We start from the raw sequence: 22,100 nt of genomic DNA, 5'->3' as shown, positions 1-22,100 counted from the left end.
ATGAATCAAATGATTCAAATGAATCAAATGAATCAGATGAATCAAATGAATCAAATGAATCAAACGAATCAAACGAATCAAATGAATCAAATGAATCAAATGAATCAAATGAATCAAATGAATCAAATGAATCAAATGAATCAAATTAATCAAATTAATCAAATTAATCAAATGAATCAAATTAATCAAATTAATCAAATTAATCAAATTAATCAAATGAATCAAATGAATCAAATTAATCAAATGAATTAAATGAATCAAATGAATCAAATGAATCAAATGAATTAAATGAATCAAGTGAATCAAATGAATCAAATGAATCAAATGAATCAAATGAATCAAATGAATCAAGTGAATCAAATGAATCAAATGAATCAAATGAATCAAATGAATCAAATGAATCAAATGAATCAAATGAATCAAATGAATCAAATGAATCAAATGAATCAAATGAATCAAATGAATCAAATGAATCAAATGAATCAAATGAATCAAATGAATCAAATGAATCAAATGAATCAAATGAATCAAATGAATCAAATGAATCAAATGAATCAAATGAATCAAATGAATCAAATGAGTCAAATGAGTCAAATGAGTCAAATGAGTCAAATGAGTCAAATGAGTCAAATGAGTCAAATGAATCAAATGAATCAAATGAATCAAATGAATCAAATGAATCAAATGAATCAAATGAATCAAATGAATCAAATGAATCAAATGAATCAAATTAATCAAATTAATCAAATTAATCAAATTAATTAAATGAATCAAATGAATCAAATGAATCAAATGAATCAGATGAATCAAATGAATCAGATGAATCAAATGAATCAAATGAATCAAATGAATCAAATGAATCAAATGAATCAAATGAATCAAATGAATCAAATGAATCAAATGAATCAAATGAATCAAATGAATCAAATGAATCAAATGAATCAAATGAATCAAATGAATCAAATGAATCAAATGAATCAAATGAATCAAATGAATCAAATGAATCAAATGAATCAAATGAATCAAATGAATCAAATAAATCAAATGAATCAAATGAATCAAATGAATCAAATGAATCATATGAGTCAAATGAATCATATGAGTCAAATGAGTCAAATGAATCAAATGAGTCAAATGAATCAAATGAATCAAATGAATCAAATGAATCAAATGAATCAAATGAATCAAATGAATCAAATGAATCAAATGAATCAAATGAATCAAATGAATCAAATGAATCAAATGAATCAAATGAATCAAATGAATCAAATGAATCAAATGAATCAAATGAATCAAATGAATCAAATGAATCAAATGAATCAAATGAATCAAATGAATCAAATGAATCAAATGAATCAAATGAATCAAATGAATCAAATGAATCAAATGAATCAAATGAATCAAATGAATCAAATGAATCAAATGAATCAAATGAATCAAATGAATCAAATGAATCAAATGAATCAAATGAATCAAATGAATCAAATGAATCAAATGAATCAAATGAATCAAATGAATCAAATGAATCAAATGAATCAAATGAATCAAATGAATCAAATGAATCAAATGAATCAAATGAATCAAATGAATGCAATGAATCAATTAACTCAAATGAATCAAATGAATCAAATGAATCAAATGAATCAAATGAATCAAATGAATCCAATGAATCAAATGATAAAATAAACAAGTTTCTAGTCTTGCACGAAAAAAATGAGCAGAATAAAATGCATTGATTGGAATGAAAAATCAACGAAGTAAAAAGGTTAAAGTAATAGAAAATAATTTTTGTGTTAGTTGTGTCAATTAAATTATTTAGATGAAATGAGTAAAACTGAAAAAGAAGATTATTAAAATGAAAAAAACTGAACAAAATATATGACTGGAAAAAATGAATAGAATGCATAGAATGAAAACAGTGAATAAAATAAGATAAATGAATGATATGAGTAAAATGCACAAAAAAATAAACTGATCAGAGTGAATCCAATGAATGAAATGAATAAAATAGATTAAAAGGCAGATGTACAAAATGATTAAAAAATGGTAAATGAAATACAGTTAACTCTCTCTATGTCGATATTCTCTATGTCGATATTTTTCTCTATCTCGATTATTTCGTAGGTCCCTTCAGATCGCACGTATAAAAACTACTCTATGTCGATATTTTCTCTATCTCGATATCTCCCTATCTCGAAGTACCTAGCTTTATATTTGCCTACATTATTCTCTCTCTATGTCGATGTGTTTTTTTTCTCTCAGGACATCACAAAGCCTATACATAATGAAATGAAATTTGGCGATCAGGGCGCTAAGTCCTATATCACTGTTTTGCATGTAGTGGCAGTAAAGGCATGATTTGGGATAAAGTGCATATTCAATATGTTTTCCTATGAGACTAGTCTGCATATATAGAGGTTTTCTAGAAATTATGCATTTTTAGGTTCAAAATTTTAACTTTAACGTGATATAAAAACATTTAAAATGCAGCCATCTGTAGCACGGAAATTATTCTTTCGTGGTCAAAACAATTTCAATTAGGGGAACATGGCGAGACTTGACCAAGCACAGAATTCTATTATTGGCTATGACGTGTTCTATTAGGTTCTTAAAAACATTTCAAAAATATGTTTATATTAGTTTCGGTCCGTCAAGGTAATTTTAAAAGTTTGAAATGAAAAATTCGTTCCTTATAGAAAAGAAAGTATTTAATAAATTTGCGTCAAATGATGTAATTTTGTATCAAACTTTGTGTGGACATATCTTCTCGCCTAATAATTACTTCTAAAGTACTCATACATTATTTTATACTTTATACTTTGAACTAGTGAAATGATTTTACATAAATCGGAACATTGAAATAGTTATTACTAAAATTTGCACGAGATTGAACGCAATAACTAATGTTGGGGAGACTAGACCAAGTGGCAATAAGCCGAAGAAAGATAAAAATTTTCTGATATTTACTATGCTGTCGTACCTACTGTTAGTGTTAATCACGTCACAAAAAAATGCCACATCAAACATCATTCTATATCTTTTTGTACTAGTAAACAAAGATAGTAGTAATATGGCTGATTTCGTGACGTGTTAATATGCAATGTAAGCAGTACAGTTAATTCTTAAAAGGAAATGCATTAAACACAGTCGGAATTTATGAAATGCACCCTTTTTATATCTTTGACTGCTACCTAATGACTTCGACAATATGGAAAAAAGGATTACAGTATTAGGGTGGGTGCTCCTATAGTTGAGGTGTACCAATAGTTGCAGTAGTGGGTTATACGCCTAACTAAGGTACCAACCATCAACAAATATTTTTTTATCGATTCATCGCACTAAAATTATGCGACAATAAAACTGTTATCCTTGAAATTTGCTCAAATAACTATTGAAAAAAATGATTTTCTTAGAATTTTGAGCTCCCTTGCACCTATAGTTGATGTAGCGTACCTATAGTTGCATGTCCCATAAGAAAGCAATGGGATTTGCAACAATAGGAACCGAAATTAGCGATTGCACCACTATTGGTACATGTGTTCCTATAGTGGTACATGCGGTTTTGAATACATAAATTGGTTATTAAGCCATCTTTATATTTTTCCTATGAAGTAGGGACTGAAAGCTTTCGTTTAATGTATTAACATTGCCCATAGGTCTATTAATCGATTTTGACGTAGGACTACGTCTTTGTTTTCGATATAGGGGTGCACGTTGCAAATTCTACAAAAATGGTATGTAACGAAAAGTGGTCCAATTTTAAACGCATATAATTCAGCCATCTCACGATAAATTTTAAATTTTTTTGCGCATATCGCCCCGAAATACTTCTAAGAATAGATTCCAATAGATAAACGCAAAGATTTTTGATATCATGGCATTAAAAATTTAAATAATGAACAACCTAGTCAAAATATCGCGCATTTACACACAGAAGATAGCGCGTCCCTAGTCCAGCACGACAGATTTGTGTACCTAGCGCGCAACGCATCTATGAATGATGTCATCATCGACTATTTAAACGGACGGATTTCGCCAGTGCAGCTCAGTTGCCTGTTGAGCGGCAGACGAAGCAGGTCACTGCGTTGTGTGTTTTCATAGCCAGTGTAGCTGAGTTAGAAGTCCGTTACACTGCCTGTGGAGATACGCTACCCAGTGAATGCGACTGTGCTTGCCGTTCGAACACTATGCTATCTTTTGTGTTGTGCTCGTTTCCAGCACACTTTTATGTATAATTATTCGTACACAAAATAGCTTGTACATGCGAGCTCCATTTGCAAACACGGTTAACATAGTGTCGTGGTATTAGTTGTCTCTTTCGCTCTACCCATCATCATCAGCGTTCATTCATTTTGCTTTGTGCGCTTGGGTTTAACGTTTGAGTCGAATGTGTAGGTAGTTAGATCTAATTTGTAACTAAATTGAACAACGAAAGTTTATTATTTACGTTCGATCAATTCATTGATTCATTTCCACTCAGCCTATAGTATTTTGATTCTACTATTAGGTACATACTACCAAGCCTATTTATGAATGAATACACTGCCACTTGAAAAACCGTTGCAAAAACGCATCTTGTCCATATATAGAATTGTTTTCGATTCTTGTATATTTATAGTTTTGATATATGATTAAGCCCATTGTATTCGCTATATTTGTGTGCGTACTTTACGAAAGTTACAATAATGGCAAAATATAACTAGACCAAGCATTCTGGTCTATACATGAAATGTGATTATATTGCCTAAAATTTGGTCCAGGTTTTTTACCACACACAATCGAAAAATTTTTACAAGCTAATCTTCTGCTATAAAGATTTAGTTCCAGATATTAGTTCGGTCACAGTTTTCTGTCTTCTTTCTTCAGATCTTAACTAAGTTCAATCGGATTCGATCACCTACTACAAATGAAATGACCTGATAACCAAGAAGGTTTGGTTCAATATGTAATACTCGATGTTGATTGGTTGTGATTAAACCATACGTAAGAAATATATTTGATTTATTATTACTATAAATGTACTAAAAAAATAAATATTTTTCATTAAGGGGTATAGTCCTACGTCTATAGTTCGTGCAACCCCATAGGGCTGCCCCTTGTAGTTTTTTATCAAAAGTTTTCCTTAAGCATGCGACTATTGGTACATCCACCCTATTTATGTCATTATAACTTTTAAAACCTTTGAAAACGTAAATTCAAAATTCCGCAAAAAATATGAACACGAATAATACCTTTTTACATTATATCTCAATGACTTTGGAAGGATTGAAAACTTTTTTAGAGATTTATGTAGGTTTAGCTGAAAACCTGGTCAAGTCTCCCCATGTTCCACTACATGTGGGGCAGAATGATAAACTGAAAAGAAGGGATTCCTTCTCAAACAGCAAGCTTGATGTTTTGCAGTGCCAGTGCACTTTACCTCGTCGTATATTACCCTACTCCCCCCAATATGAGCATCTATCTTCATTTCCCGGTATACATTGTGATGTCCTGAAGGAAAAGTTGTCTCAAAGAAAATCATTGTGTTCTATATGTCGATCTCTCCCTATGTCGATGGTCCCTTCAATATCGACATAGAGAGAGTTAACTGTAATTAAAATGCAATGATCATATATTTAAAGTTCAAAATTATTTTTGAATAACGAAAATGAATAAACCGGATTGGACGAATTTGAGAACCATTGCATCACAAAGTTAAGAAATGTTTTTGAAAAACCAATCTTCTGAGAAAATGCTAATTAATATACAATGGACTTTTTAAGGCTTCCAACCTTTTTGCCTTTCTCAATAGAAAGGTATTGCAATTGCTCTGAAAACCGACTTTTGAACGGAGGCTCGGAGGGCCGTGTGACATATACAATTCGATTCAGTTCGTCGAGTTCGGCAAATGTCTGTGCGTGTGTATGTATGTATGTGTGTGTATGTGCGTCTGTGTGTGTATGTGACCAAAAATGTCACTCATTTTTCTCAGAGATGGCTGAACCGATTTTGACAAACTTAGTCTCAAATGAAAGGTGCAGCGTTCCCATAGGCTGCCATTGAATTTATAATGGATCCGACTTACAGGGTGATGAGTACGATCACGCACAAAATGTCGATTTTAATAAATTCTGTAATGAATGTATAAGGGTGAAATTTTTTCCAAAATATGACCACAACAGCTTCGATTTGTAGTATTATGTCACTAACATCCATTCAAAGTCTTTTTGGCCACCATCATCGGTTCTGGAAGCCCAGGCGGAAGTATCCAACTTCAGTATAACAGTCACATCGGTTTCTCGGAGATGGCTAGACCGATTCAACCAAACTTAGTCTCAAATGAAAGGTGTTTTATCCCCGTAAATGGTTATCAAATTTCATCTCAATCCGACTTCCGGTTCCGGAGTTACATGTTGTGGCGTGCGATCACATAGCAAATTCCGATTCAAACCGATACTCCGATGAAAGCAAAAAAGGTAAAAATTTCGCTAAAATGTCTCTCAAACAACTTAAAATTTGCAGTTCTAGTTCAGCGAAGGCCAACCAAACTTTCGTTGACTACATTGACCACCATAGACGGTTCCGGAAGTACCCGGGAAAAGCAGCAATCTATCAAAATTTACGAACTCACATCAGTTTCCCGGAAATGGTTGAGCCGATTTTCACAAACTTAGTCCCAAATGATAGCTGCAATATCCCACAGATGTCTATAAAGTACGGATCGCTTATATGGGTTCGGAAATATAGACTAAACCGTCCGGTCTCATATAAAATTCCCATATAAGCCGGAACTAATTTTTTTTTTCAATGGTATCTTTGATGCCAAACATCTTTAAAATACATGAAACGTCGAGATTTGATGCTATCTCGAAATTTTTTTTATAAAAATCGACTTTTTGGGACTTTGCCGATTTCGCACCTTTTGCCTTTCTCATATAAGAAAGGCTGTGCAATCAGTCCAAAAATCGATTTTCCAACGGAGGTCCGCGGTGGAGGGGGACGAGTGTCATTTACCATTCTATTCAGTTCATCTAGATCACAACATGTCTGTGTGTGTGCGTATATATGTATGTGTGTATGTATGTGTGTATGTATGTGTGTATGTATGTGTGTACGGGTTCGTCCTTTGGGAGTACTACTGTATATCGACCATTTGATCCCCTTTTGACCGTGCGCCCAAACTGCTCCTCGCAGCGCGCTCCCTCTGGAGAATAGTTGTTGACGGCTCCTACTTCCTCGCAGGACCAAAACCGTGCCATTAATTTCTCCAGATTATCTGAGATAGCTATGTTGCACATAGTTCTTGAAGATGAAGTTGTGTCAGCCACCTCTCCAGATACGATCCACCCAAATACTGTTTCGGTGAGCAGTGGGAGACCGTTACCTAATGTGATTTCCTTCCCCGTGCGGAAGAAACAGAAGAAGGCCTGTATTCCCAAAACCAGATATACTACAGATGATTTGAAGAACTCTGGATCTGCTAGCTCCACACCATCCGGTATAGCCAATGCTGCTGTCTGTACTGACACCGTGAGAAGGTCAACCGTTACCCTTGGCAATACCAAGAAACTCAATGACCGACAAAACAGTGAAACCCGAGATTTAATCGTCGCCTGTATTCTCTGTCTCGCCTTCGCTGCTGAATGGCCAATACCCATTACTGAAACGTCGACCTTCTCTCTTCTTATGCTTAATCGTTGACTCAATCTTTCTGGCATAAAATTGCATTCTGACCCAGAATCAAGCAATGCGCGTGCGGGATACCGGGCACCTGTATCATTTTCGATAAGGACAACAGCCGTAGCGAGAAGGATATTCGAGCTACGACCATGTGTCATATTGGCGGAAACCGTACTTGTAGAAGCTGTATTGGCTGCCCGCTCATCAGGAGTTTTCGGCGTCTCGCTGCGCCGAGAACCTTCCCTGAAAACTCTTTGTGGGTGTTGCGGTTTGGTGTCGGTTTCACCCTTAAAATATAGCATGGTGTGATGTCGCGCCTTACATTTCCGACATGTGAATTTAGACAAACAATCTTTAGCCTGGTGGCCTTGCTTAAGACAGTTACGGCATAGAGAATTAGTACGCAGTAGAGACTCTCTACTGGAAACCGCCATTCGCTGGAATACATGACATAGATGTAGTAGATGATTGTCCGGACATGCAGGGCATTTTCCAGTTGTACTCTGCATTGCACTGTTTGAAACGCGAACCCACGGTTTCTTTTTTATTGTCGCTGCAGATTCTTGACGATTGTCTGCACTCTTGGTAGGAAGTGATTCTAAAATCCGTATGCGCCTCTGAATAAAATCTGTTAACTCCTTCAATGTGTCCTGTTCTTTCGTTGAAGAAAGCTCTTCCCAGCCTCCTCGGGTGTTTGTATCTAGTCGCGAACTAAGGATTTCAATCAGCAAGAGATCTTTATAGTCTGCTGGTTGAACTACTTGATCTAAGGTTTGAATACTCCTCTCAAACCCTTCCAATAACCCTTGTAGCTCGACAACGGATTCCTTTCCAAGCGTAGGTAGTTTGAAAAGAGCGTGTATTTGTCTCCTTTTCAACAATTTACTGTTATTGTAGCGTTTGAGTAAGGTTTCCCATGCGATCAAATAGTTTCCTCTTGTAATTTTCAGCGGATCGATGAGTGCCTTCGCTTCGCCTCCTAGACAACCTTTAAGATAGTGGAATTTTTCTACCTCGGGTAAATCCGGCTTCCAGTGGATCAGCGAAGTGAAAAGATCCCTGAAGCTGAGCCATTCATCTATGTTGCCATCAAATTTCTGTAACATAATTTGTGGCAAACGAACACGATCCATGCCTCCATGAAGTGTCGCATCAGTGGCCCTGGTTGATTGATCGAGCTGAACGACATCCTGCAAATCATTTGCCTTATCGAGTAGAAATGACTTGATATCGTAGTAACGGTTTGCAAAGTCCGTACGCTCCTTTAAATACACATCGCTATCCATAAAATCTTCATGGGCTTCGACTTCGTATATGGATTCGCTGATTTTCTCCCATAAATCATGCAACCGTTCCAAACGCACAGTGATCTGACTAGCGGTGGTACCCTCAGGAAAGTTCTCAACAAACTTCGAAATGTTATTGAAGGAAGTTTGCTGTCCCTTGAACTTGGTTAAAGCGCCTTCAACGATGAGCCCTTTTTACTCGAACTAGAGGACGATGTCGGCGGCATGTTGACGCTTTGTAGTAACGTCAGTCGATTGTGAAATTAACTCTAGCACCACAGTAGGATCCAACAGAAGCAGCGATTTCAGGAATCCGAGAGCGAGAAGAGGAACGGCAATGTAATATCAAACGCGGCCTCTTCGGCGAAACATATACTATGTCGTCTCACCTTTGAGAACTAATAGAAGCGCAACACGACCGAAAAGCCTTTGTAGCAACGAGATGGTAGTACTCAATCCACATACAGTTGCTCTTCCAGTGCAATTCAATTTAGATATCGATGTTCAATGTCGTTTCACCAATGTCGGGAGGAAATTACGAATGTAGTATCAACAAAACAGGCCTGCGACGGCCGAACATATACCGTCTTGCCTCACCTGAACAAAATAACGGATGACTTGGCGAATGTCCTTAATAAAGGCAACAACTTAAATAACTGACGATCCGACATCAGCTAGCAACGCACATTTCTCCATCATAGCATCCAACCAGTACGTAAGGGAAAAACATCTATGTAGTATCGAAATATCTCTTGCTTCGGTGAACAAACACTGCACCTCACCTCCACAACTAATGACGTAGCAAGACCCGAAGTGGAATTCCGAAAATAATGTCGTGATAATCGCAATAGAGCGGTAGAACTCCTCCGGCCAACAAACATACAGGGATACGTCCGCAAGAAAGTAGCGATCCAGTATTCACCGAAAGTATAATTTATTGTTGTAGTACCATACATATTCCAACAACGGCTGGACATAACTAAAGTGCATTTACCTGCCAGAAATAATGGCGCCGCAATGTCCAGTCCACTGCGTAAATTACCGCAAAACTGTCGATGTGGGAATTCCGTCTCGGGATGCTTCGATGCACGTTGAACCGCTTGGCACTGGATGAGCCAAAGTAACCACTCCGTAGTGATCGTGATGTGACCGAGGCCAAAGACGTTTTTGACGAGAATCAAAATTTTTGTGTTAGAAAGTTGCAGGTCGTGGCTTCGGCAGCACATATACCAGTTCTACTAACCATACGGAAAAGTAGAATAATCTCCGGATTATTCTACGTGCGTTGAGTTTCTCCAGACCATGCAGTTATGTCACCAATCAGCAGTCCGAGCCACTTCCTTGCCCTTTGTTGTAACGATGGTCCAATCCACAAAGAAAACCGTCCAGGACAATGGTGACAATAGCCAACAGTAATGGTGATCGCCCAATAGCCTCAATAGGTTCCCTTTGTGCTACTGAAAGGCCGATTGTTCTTTCGGGACACAATAGTACCGACGCCGCGTCCTGGCGTTCGTAATGGCGTGCCTTCGTCCCAAAAGGATCCAATCCCACCGTTTTCCGGAGAAATCCGGTTCGAAGGACCAGCAATGTACGTTTAAGGGATGGATCCTGCTCCGCAGCAGCCTACCTTCGATGTCTTTCAGACGACCTTTGATGCCGTGGTTCTCTTGGATGGATGATCGTTCCGTTGTCTCCGCACCTTCACGGGAAATTGACCACCACGGCACTTAGATGCTCGTCTAGCGTTCATTCGCGCATGCATTTCGGAGCATTAAAACGCGCACTCCATTTAATACCAAAGACACATTTACTTTACTTAACTATTCTAACATTTATTCTTAAAACTAAACAATTTAAAATCGTGCAAAGGGCTTGGCCCTGATCGACCGTATCCGACCGTGATCGTTTGGAGACTGACTTCTGATCCGATTTCAGTGATAGGTAATGGCGATGATCATCTGTTTCGTTATCCCGAAGATGGTATACGAGACCCGATCTACGAACTCCGACATTATAGGGTGACCAATAAGTATGATCATAGTAGTGTTGGCTGCGTTCGTTTAGTTGACCTAGCAGCGGCGTGATCGTAGACACCTATCATGTCAGAATGATGTAATACATATTCAAATACGTTGAAAATTACTTGTATTTGCTGGGCTAGATCACTGATGACCAATCAAAGAAGCTTTGACCACATTGGCCACCTATGACGGATCTTGATGCCCCGGAGAACTCGCCAAGTTCCCGAGCTTATGTCGCACCTATTTCCCAGCAAACTCTTAACCGATTTAAAAAAAATGATATCAAACGAAAGATATAATACTCCCATTGACCGCTAATAAATTTTATTCAGTTCTGACTGTTGGTTCCGGAGATACAGGTTAGTTATTGCGGTCACATAGAAATTTCTCATATAACCCGGTACAATCGTAATACCTCATATGTTAAAAATCTATTGAAATCAGTTTTAAATTATTTAGATTCTCAGGCCTAGATCACTGATGGCAATTCCAGAACTAAAGCCACTTCGGTAATGACTGAACCAATTTTCACTTATCTAGTCTCAAATGGAAGGTATAATATGCAATTTGATGTTGGACCCCCATTTACTCCACCCCCTCTCAACCCTCCCCCCACGCACTCTCTCACCCCTCCATCTCAAACCAACCTCACATTTGCATTCTCTTCATCCACCCGGATACCAAAAAAAAAATTGGGTGGTTCCCGACGCATTGCCCCCCTCTCATTAATTATAAACCTTCCCTTCCCCCCGTCCCGCATTTTAATTTATGACAACATTGAACTTACGCTCATTAAGCTAATTAAATATTATATTTTTGTTTGTATCAAGTGTGCCAGTGTCGACATGTTTTGTATCAGGTTCGTGGCAGTCGAGAACTCATGTATGCTTTAGTGTAATAAGAATGTTATAGACATTTCCACAATGTTATAATGAACGTAGTCAGGTATTAAATCATAGTAATAAATGATGGATAAATGAGAAAGGCACAATTGCACCACTAGGTGGATTAAAACGGGTTTTTGTTTTATTCATTTCGTTTTCATGCTTCTTTACTTGACGGCATCGTTTTAAGATTATTTATTTATTTCTCATTTTCATGACCCGTGTTGGTCTACATGAAATTTTTTGTCGTTGTTGTATGAGAAAAGCCCATTCAATGTTCACTTTAGAAGCAGACCTCGAATGCGCGTAAAAACCCATAATCTTGTTGTACGTTTTTTTCAATAATTACAATGATCTCACATTACAGATTAACAACATTACATACAAGTTATACAGCATTACAATAACATTACAGAAATATTGTAACATAATCTTATAAGCTAAGTCAATCTTCTAAGTCTATTCTTGAAAACATCACTAGAAACATAAAAATCGAAATGGTCATACATAGTATTGAAAACATTACACATCGCCCTTATGGGTTTGTTCTGGCCGTACTCGGTGCGCTGAAAGTCGAGTCTTAAAAAGTTATCTGGTGTTTCTACTTTATTGATGGACCATCATTAGTTATCAGGAACCTGGAACGCTCAATTTGATTTGGAAATAAAAGTTTACTCTTTGGTCACATATTCCCGAAAAAAATTTCTTGTGCAGAATAGAATTAACGCGCAATTGAATATAGTAAAGTGAGACAAAGTCACATGTTCTTCCAAGCCCCTTGAACAGAGAGCGACAGAAGGAGAATGCGATTCGTGAATGAGATAGGTAGATATTTCAAAGTTTTCATTTGCATTAAAATAAATAGTGTGAAGTATTTAGGCTACCCTAGTAACTATTGAGGTTATATAGCACTCTTGAAGCCCTTCTTAAAATTTCGAATTCTCTTGTAGTGTGTTATAAAACTAGAAATACTGCAAGGGTAAGTCGATAGCATAAAAGGCGTGCACTCAGTTGATTATAATGCAGTCTCTTTCCAGTCATCCTTATAGCTTGCATATTGTTTCGTTCTGAGTTCTCGTTTAAATAAATCATATAAAAACTAATGCTGTGAAAAAGAAATGGTTCAAACTATCAGGATGGCAAAAATGTAGTCAGATCAACTATTTGTCCAATTCATAAGCCCTGATTGTAATCATTGCTAGTTTACTTGTACAATGTGGAAAACTCGAACGATACGTGTGCTGAATTATCCAATGCTTCTCTACTAATTGTGACTACCATTGAAACAACAATTGATGTGTACTCAGTATAGAGCAGCTATGGACGACGATAAGTTAGAAGACACATTGTACTTGCGTCTTGCATCCCCTTGACTTTGAGATGCTTCTTTTCCCGGATCAAATTCGTGGATATTTTTGGGCTTTGATCCGTTAATTTTTATTAAAGTTCAAACCAATACAATGAATGTACATTTTCAATAATATCATCACAAAACAAGGAGTTCTTAGTTTTCACATGACATATTTGAGCATATGTTTCATTCAAAATTCAATAGAGATACGAAGAGTTTAAAAATCGCAAGTGGAATGTCTCTTTTAAAAAATTTCATCGTCAAACATCCATATTACCCAGTTAACCCAAATATTTTATAACCATGAATTTCCTTAATTATAGTGTATATTCAAGCTTTGAATTGAATCTAGTCTACTAGTCTAGTATACACATACACAGCCAATACATATAGGGATCCTGGAAAATTGCAGACGTTCGTCCACAATTTTTCTTGTCATTATTAATGTTTGTGACACATATTGAATATGATACAAGCATTAAAGCGGCCAACTGTGCAGCGTATAAAATAAAGATGATTCAAAGTTATACGGCAATCAAATTATTCATTCAATGAATAATTTAATCAACGGGTTATTTTGAACCTTGAATAAGGAAGAAACGTGGACAACCGTACACAACCGTTTCAATTTGATGGGGGTTTGATAAATCGTTGGGAGTGACTTTGCTAAGAGGGTTAATGTCACTCCTTTGGTCCTAGGTTCCTGGGTTGGGAGAGAAGTATTTAGTCCTGCCCTGGCTAATGAGCCAGGCTTATAGCGCCCTTACTCTCTGAAACAATAGAGAAAATTGGCGAAATCGGTTAATTAGTAGCAATATAAACAAAAAAACAAAAATACAAACCAACAGACAACTCACCTTCAACTAAAATCCATACAGGACTTCTATGTCCTAATAGGCAGAACAGGATCATGAAAACAGAAACCTTCCGGGACGCATTTCCTCCACATTTTGTGAAAAAATTAAGAAAATTTTCGTTACGCCGGAATGTACTAAAAGTCGCATCCAAACGTTTATAACACTCGTTCGACAAAATTTAGAATTTATCGTTTGTTATCTCAGTTTGCAAAAAGCACTATCTCTAATATGTTTTTTTTTCATTATGTATAAACCGGTAACATATATTCCATAATCCCGATTACATGCCGCCTAATTTTCTATTCTGTACATAATAATTATCACGAAAAGTACCTGTAAAATTACATTTAAGATGATTCTAAAATTACATTGAAGACATTCTATCACTCTATCATGTAATTCAGATCATTGAGGAAGGGTACACAAGACCCCAATCATTGTAATCAATGAAAACCTTCTGCTACACCTCACCTTGAATTATTTGAATAATTAAATGCCAATTAAATGCTAATTAAATGTAACTGTATTTTTTTTTGCTTTTTTTCACTTGTTCTGCTAACTTAACATAAAGTTAGCAGAACAACGATGTAAAAGTCATCGTAAAACCTGGTAAACGCACAATTAATTACTTGATAATTAAATGCTAATTAAATGCACTTTAAGAAATAACTTGTTCTGTTGGCTTGACAAAAAGTTAGCAGAACAAAGATGTAAAAGTCATTGTAAAATCTACTAAAGTACATTTAATGTTTTAAATAGTTAAATGCTAAATAAATGCACTTGTAGAAAATTGTTTATAATTTTTTAAAGAAATAACTTGTTCTGATGGATTAACAGCAAGCAGAAAAATAATGTAAGTCATTGTAAAATCTACTAAAGTATATTTAATAATTTGGGTAATTAAATGCTAATTAAATTCACTTGTAGAAAATTGTTTACAACTGTTTTTATGATACCACTTGTTCTGCTGGATTAACATCCAGCAAAACAATGATGTAAAAGTCATAATTTCAAGCTTTGAATTGAATTGAATAAAATTTGATTTGATGTAGTTTTCGATTTCTGGTCACCCATAGTGCAACGTTTCGAAGGAATACCTCTCTCATTTTGAGGGTGTGAACATTTGGATATAGCTATAGTTTTCCTATTAATATTTTGAAAAATTTCTAAGGACTGCAAATATTTTATTTGCCATGTAGTATGTATTATTAAACTTTTTTCCTTTTCTTCTACACTAAAATGCAAAAAAACTATTTATAGGGCAAAAGCAGACAAAAAATAGTTTTGTTTTCTCAAACCTTCACAATTACATCGCACACAAGACGTTAGCTTGGATATTAAGAAATATTTCAGATTAGCAGAAGATCTTTTCACACAACTTGGAAATGGATAGAGAAATAGCAAGATAGATGTGGGTCGTGACAGTTGCCACGAACACCAAGGTAGAGAGAAAGAGAGAGAGAGAGAGAGAGAGAGAGAGAGAGAGAGAGAGAGAGAGAGAGAGAGAGAGAGAGAGAGAGAGAGAGAGAGAGAGAGAGATGGGGGTGTGTGAGGAATGGCAAACGACGGTTAATGCCGTGACTTTATTTTTATAGGCATATTTTGCGATATATTGATTCCTTAATCCTTATTATAAATAGTGTAAGTAGTAATTTTTGCGCTATAATCTGTATAACCCAAATCTTGCGAAAGAGCTAAATTTTCACTAGAGTTTTGGGATTCAAAAATACGGTTACTTTCGGTGATGCCATGAGTATAATTATATGAGAAATCTTTTATCTCACTACTAGGTGGATTACTTGATGATCTGTGTGATAATATACCATCCATTTACCTCACGATTGAACACAACGCCTAATCTAAAGGATATATACACGAACTCTAGAAAAAATTTCGCTATGAAGTCAACTCACACATTATTTTGTGTTTGAAGTGAGCTTACATATTGATTTTCGAGAAATAGTTCATTTATTATAGAGGTAATTTACAAACTGTTTTCAAAATCGCATTCCTTGAAGCACGTAGATGTGTTTTCATACCCCGATTTTCAAAATCAGTTTAGTTTTGCCCCCAAAGCACCAGTAAAACAATACTCTGTATGAAACGGTCTCGTTTTTAATTAATGAAAATTGGTAGAGTAAGGTGGGGTAAAAGTGCGCGTGGGGCAAAAGTACGCATAGGACTTTTAGAAGCACACAAGCGCTAGAACCTGGCAACTCTGTATGGATTTAGTGTATCATTAAGTCAACTAATCGCACATATAAGCATGAAAGGTTTGAATATAGTGGCTTGAAATTAAGGGGGAGGGACTATTTTTCGCTGATTTGATATTATTTTTTGAATTTTGGGAATCATAAATTGGCTGTTTGAATAAATCAGGATCTATAAAACTACAGTACCCTAAAAATCTTCAACATATGGTTCGTTGCGAGATATATTTGATTTGATGAAAAAATTCAGTAATTTTCGTAAAAGTGCACATAGCATATCCGCCCCAAATCAAAAGACGCGAGTGAAGTTTTTTATATAAAAATTGAACTAATTCTTCCATGATTTAAAGAAGGAACCAGCATCTTCAATAACTGCGAGCTCACCGGTCAAATCACGACTGATATGAGCGGTTTAGGAACAAAAGCATCAGCATAACTGGTTCTAAGGAAAAATATAGAGTGCCAAAAGCTCAGAGTAATTAAAAAAGAACCAAAAAACTATGAATATGTAAATAAAGATGTGTTTCCAATATAAATAGCATATTCGCAAGAATTCTTGCAGTGATCTACCCAACTGTGACAAATGTTACCAGGGGTGACAGTTTGATCATGAACCACATTGTCGAAAAGATGAAACATCCAAGTTTTTTCAACATAATGGAAAACTGAACAACATCAACCGAGGCAGAGGGAGGGTTATGAAGGAAGAGTAAGAGCGGATGGATATCCTTAAATTGATTAGTTTAATTTATGGGCGGAAATAAATCGGCTAGCTGTGCGCACTTTTGCCCCTTGCTATGCGCACTCTTGACCTGACCATGGTGCAAAAGTGCGCATTTGAGTATTCATAAGAAAATAACTATTTCTCGGATTACAAGCAAAACCAAGAAATATCTAGTATTACGTTTTGAAGATGTGTGATGAGAGTAATAATTTGTAATCATGCCGATTTTCTAGTGCTTTTCTGCCAATAGTTATTTTACGAAAACTGTTAGGTGCGCACTTTTGCCCCACCTTATTCTAAGTGAGAAATTAAATTACAAAATGTTTAATATCTCCGCCGCTCGTAAACGGATTTTGACAATCTATAGTTTGTTAGAAAGGTATTTTTATAAGCTTTCTATTTACGTGCAGGACAACGATGCTTTATTCGAAAGTTGTTTGCTAAAATCTGTCGTGTTTTGACAAAATCATCCATATCTCAGAAAGTAAACAACATATCGAAAAACAAAAATAATAGCGTCAAATGATCACGTTAGGTCTTTCATTTGAAACCAGTTTCATTAAGATCGGTTCAGCCATTGCTGAGATAATTACATGACATTTTGTACATACACACATACAGACATTGTCTCAATTTGTCGAGCTCAGTCGGTTGGTATATGAGACTCGGCCCTCCGGGCCTCGGAAAAAGTTTTCAAAAATTGAGCGAATCGCTTTATATCCACGAATCTTGAAAACATCCTCATTTCCAGATTTTACCCACGCACAGTGGCGGGTCTTCGAACAAAAGTCAAACAAAACCAAAAATGTTGCCCAATCTGGCTGAGAATTACATGTTCAGGTAATTTTGGTATGCTGAGCTCATTTTCAATGTCAAAAGTTATAAAAGATGAGATAAATTTTCCCATACAGTGTCATCGTACCTTTCTTATTAGCTTAGAACCTTTCCAGTGATCTAGAGCTTGTAAGATATTGTCAAACTTGCTAAGATCGTTCATACCTTGTATATTACGTTGTAAAATATTCAAGAACTTATTCTTGTTACTAGAAACACTATTATTGTAACTATCGATATCATCATACAAGAAATTATTTATATAATCCATTGGTATGAAATATAGGAAGGGCCGTAGAGAGAAAGTAAGGGCCCGGTGGTCCAACGTACGGGCCCCCACCACTGTATATTGCCCGTGCACCACAAAGTTAAAACTTGAAATCCATTGTACTTACTGATATTAAGTATATTACCCTGAAATTATCCTGTTATGTACCAGTTTTTTGCTCTAGTTGTTTGCAGTGTCAATGACGGTAAAAACGGAGAGCTGTTAATACTTTATAGTATTTTGAATACTTCTTCGAAAGTTTTGGTGACTTTGAAAAGAGCCATTTTTGTCAAACGTATTAGTAAAAGTAAAGATATGGAAAGCTTAAAAATGTAGTAATTACAAAAATTGAAAACATTATCTAAACGGAGATCAATTGTACAAGAAAAAAAGGGAAAACTAAATATTGATAGAGTGTACAGAAAAACTAAAAATCGCAAAATCAACCACATAAACAAATTAAAGTCAAAAAAAGTATAATTGAAAGCAAAGACCAAGACAAAACCTGTAAAAATAGATAAAACAGGAAACTAGACAATCAAATTGAAAAGATTAAAGAAGTCGAACATTATTGAACAAATGGTGAAAAAAAAAAAGAAAATCGGTAGATGTTGAAAATTTTTGAGAATCAATGAAAATGAAAAAAAAGCAATATAAAAAATACGAACGTTGATAATAAATAAAAATGCATTAAACTGAAAAGCTCGAAAATAATAAAATATATTTAACAATAAAAACAAGGAATATTTAAAGCAATAGAAAAACTGAACAAAACGATAAGAATGCATAAAACTAGAGGAATAGATATAAAAAATAAAAATAAAACAAACATGAAGAAATTAAAAAAGGAACCAGAAGATTTTGAAAAATTGGAAAGATGGAAAGACGATAAAATAAAGAATTTTGGAAGGTATGGATTGAACAAAAACGGACAAAATGGAACATAGTAAAAAACCAAAATTGTATACCATAGAAACACACAAAATCGAAAAATGCAAAGAAGCAATTGAAAAAATAGATAAGATTATTTAAAGAAAGGAAAAAAAGCATTAGAAATGAAACTTGACAGAAATTCAAACAACAGCCTAAATGTAAAACGAAGAACAAATGCGCATTATGGCAAAAAAAGATAAATCTAATGTTTTCTAGAAAAATAAAAAAATTAAAAAACAAGCCTATTGGAAAATGGCCACCAGAACAAGTAGTTTCAAAATAAGTTAAATGGAAAAATAAAGAATAACAAAAATGAACAAAATGAAAGATTAAGGAACATGTGTAAAAAATAAACAAAATTATATTAAATTTGCAATGAGAAAAAATAAAACAACGGAAAGCTAACAACTAGAAAACTTGTATCAAAATACGAGAAAGGTAAATAAACGGTGTTGTAACCAACTCCATAGACGATTTTATCCGATACAACCCTAAACTGTCTTCTGGCGATCCTAGCCTTTATTTAACGAGTTAGCTTCTTTTGAGAACACCTTTACCTCGACTGACCCTTTTTTCGACTAACTCCGACCATGACAGCTAATGTACCAACTGGACCGTGTTGCCGGAGTGGCTGAGATAATTGGGCTATTTCTGCATACTAGCACCAACCACAATATGAAGCATCGCGTACGCTGCTTTATACACTGTAACAATTCATCATGCGCGCCGCCTTGAAGCATCATCTTCAACGATCAAAACAATAACAAGAAAGATAATTATAACTACATACATAATATACACTCTTATAATCTAGAAATTGCAGGTTTCAGGTTGGTCTGAGTCACCGATTGTAATTCGATATGCCGGTTGTGAGTTGCTGACATCTAAAAGACCTTCTCGTGATGAATTTGATACCGTAGCACACGGCAAAATGCAGATTTTCGTTGTTGGTCGAGTGATAATGCCCTTTTGTGTTCGTAGTACTGCAACTCGGGTGATATTGTCTTCTCCTGGTTGAACACGCTCGATGCGGGCAAGTGGCCAACGAATCGGAGGCAGAAATTCGTCCATCACTATTACCATTCTGCCCGGACGGATTTCATCGTTACGGTCATGACAATTTGTATTCTTCAGCAGCTCTTGCAGGTATTCGCGTTTCCAATGAGTCCAAAATTTCTGAGCGTACATTTGCAGCTGCTGGTAGTGATCCAGTCGATTAACCGGAACGTGGTGAAGGTCTGGGTCGGGCACGGCATTCATCGTGGTGCCGATGATAAAGTGTGCCGGCGTCAGGGCTGCTAAATCTTTAGGGTCCTCCGAAAGGGGTAATAATGGTCTCGAGTTCATTTGCGATTCGATTTGCACTAGAATTGTAGCCATATCTTCGAAGGATAAACGCGAGGATCCTAGCTGGCGAAACAGGTGCTTTTGGAGGAGTAAAATGCCAGACAATTCCTTCTTCTGCACACGCGGAGAAAATTATTTCTTGTTCAGCACGGTTCTGAAGCATCGTGAATAATTCTTGCAGTTCGTTCTTAGCACCCTCAAAATTTTTGCCGTTATCTGAGTGGACGTGGGCTGGGCGTCCGCGACGGCCAATAAACCGACGAAATGCGGCCAAAAACGCTTGAGTGGATAGATCGCCAACAAGTTCGAGATGAACCGCTTTTGTACATTCACGTTTCCCTCCGCATCCGCACATCGAACGTATGTACATGCTCCGTATGCAGCTTCAGACGCATCCGCAAATGTATGCAGTTGTACAGCAGAGTTTGGCGTGAAAGCATAGCGATTCACGTGATAAGCTGATATGCGCGGTAGTTCGTCACAGTAAATCTCCCACTTTCTGCGAAGAGTTTCGGGGACCGCTTCATCCCAGCCGCATGATAGCAGCCACAGTTCTTGCATCATCATAATTTTAGCCTTAATTACAACTGGTGCTATCAGTCCTCGCGGGTCATATAACTTGGCAATCGTAAAGAGCATCGATCGTTTTGTCGTAGGCTGTTCTCTGCATGACACTTCTGAATCAAAACGTAGGACCCGGCCCCGGGTTCCCAGCTGATTCCAAGGGTTTTCACAGTTTCATTTGAACTGAATTGCAGGGTAGAGTGCGTGCCAATCAGCTCGAGATGCTGAAACCGACGCAATGCAGTTGTCTTCGAATCTCCTAACATAACTTAAAAATCCGATGCTCGGGGAAGTCGAACAATATACCGTCCTTCAGAGTCTCGGTTTGTTGATGTTTGATAAACTGACTCACACTTTCTTTCTTCTACAGAATAGTTATTTTTTGTGGTCAGTTCTTCGGTCTTCCAAAATCGCTCAAGACTTTCCTCAAGAGATAACATCGAAATTGAAACAACATTGCAAGATGAAACTGGGCTGACTGATAGCGAAGGAAGATCGGCAAATCCAGTCACAATCCACCCAAAAACGCTCTCTACCAACATAGGATGTGGCCCTTCCAGTTGAATGCGAGTCGCGGTGGGAAAGAATGAATGAAAATGCTTGGCACCGAGTACCATATCAACAGCTTGAGCTTTGTTAAACGACGGGTCTGCCAAGAATAAATCACTGGGAATCTTCCAACTTGTTGTGGAAATATCGTGAGATGGTAGATTTGCTGTTACTTTATCCATAACTAAGAAATTAACCCCACACGTATAATCTTCTTTTCTCGATTTGACGAGTGCGAATACCGATTCATTAACTATTTTCGACAGCTGACCTGCCCCCTGAATTGTGACATTAACCTTGGTTCGCTTGAGATTGAGTATACGCGCCATGCGTTCGGTGATTAGGTTCGGTTGAGATGCGCTATCCAGAAGCGCACGAGCTAAATGCGTCTGTCCGTATGCATCGACAATCTGTACCACTGCTGTTAACAAAAACACATTCTCTGCTGGTTGACGAAGAGGTGCACTGATCTCAACTCTCGAGGTAGCTTCCGTTGCGGCTACTGAAGACTGCGGTAAGAACTGCGGCTCTGACGAGATACTGCATTGCGAAAAATCTGCACCAGGACCAGGTGCTGCACTACTATTGTTTGAATATTGAGGGTGTGAGC

This window comes from Topomyia yanbarensis, chromosome 3, assembly GCF_030247195.1.
Source record: "Topomyia yanbarensis strain Yona2022 chromosome 3, ASM3024719v1, whole genome shotgun sequence".
Lineage (NCBI taxonomy): Eukaryota > Metazoa > Arthropoda > Insecta > Diptera > Culicidae > Topomyia > Topomyia yanbarensis.
The sequence above is the reverse complement of the archived record's forward strand: the minus strand, read 5'-3'. Positions refer to the sequence as shown.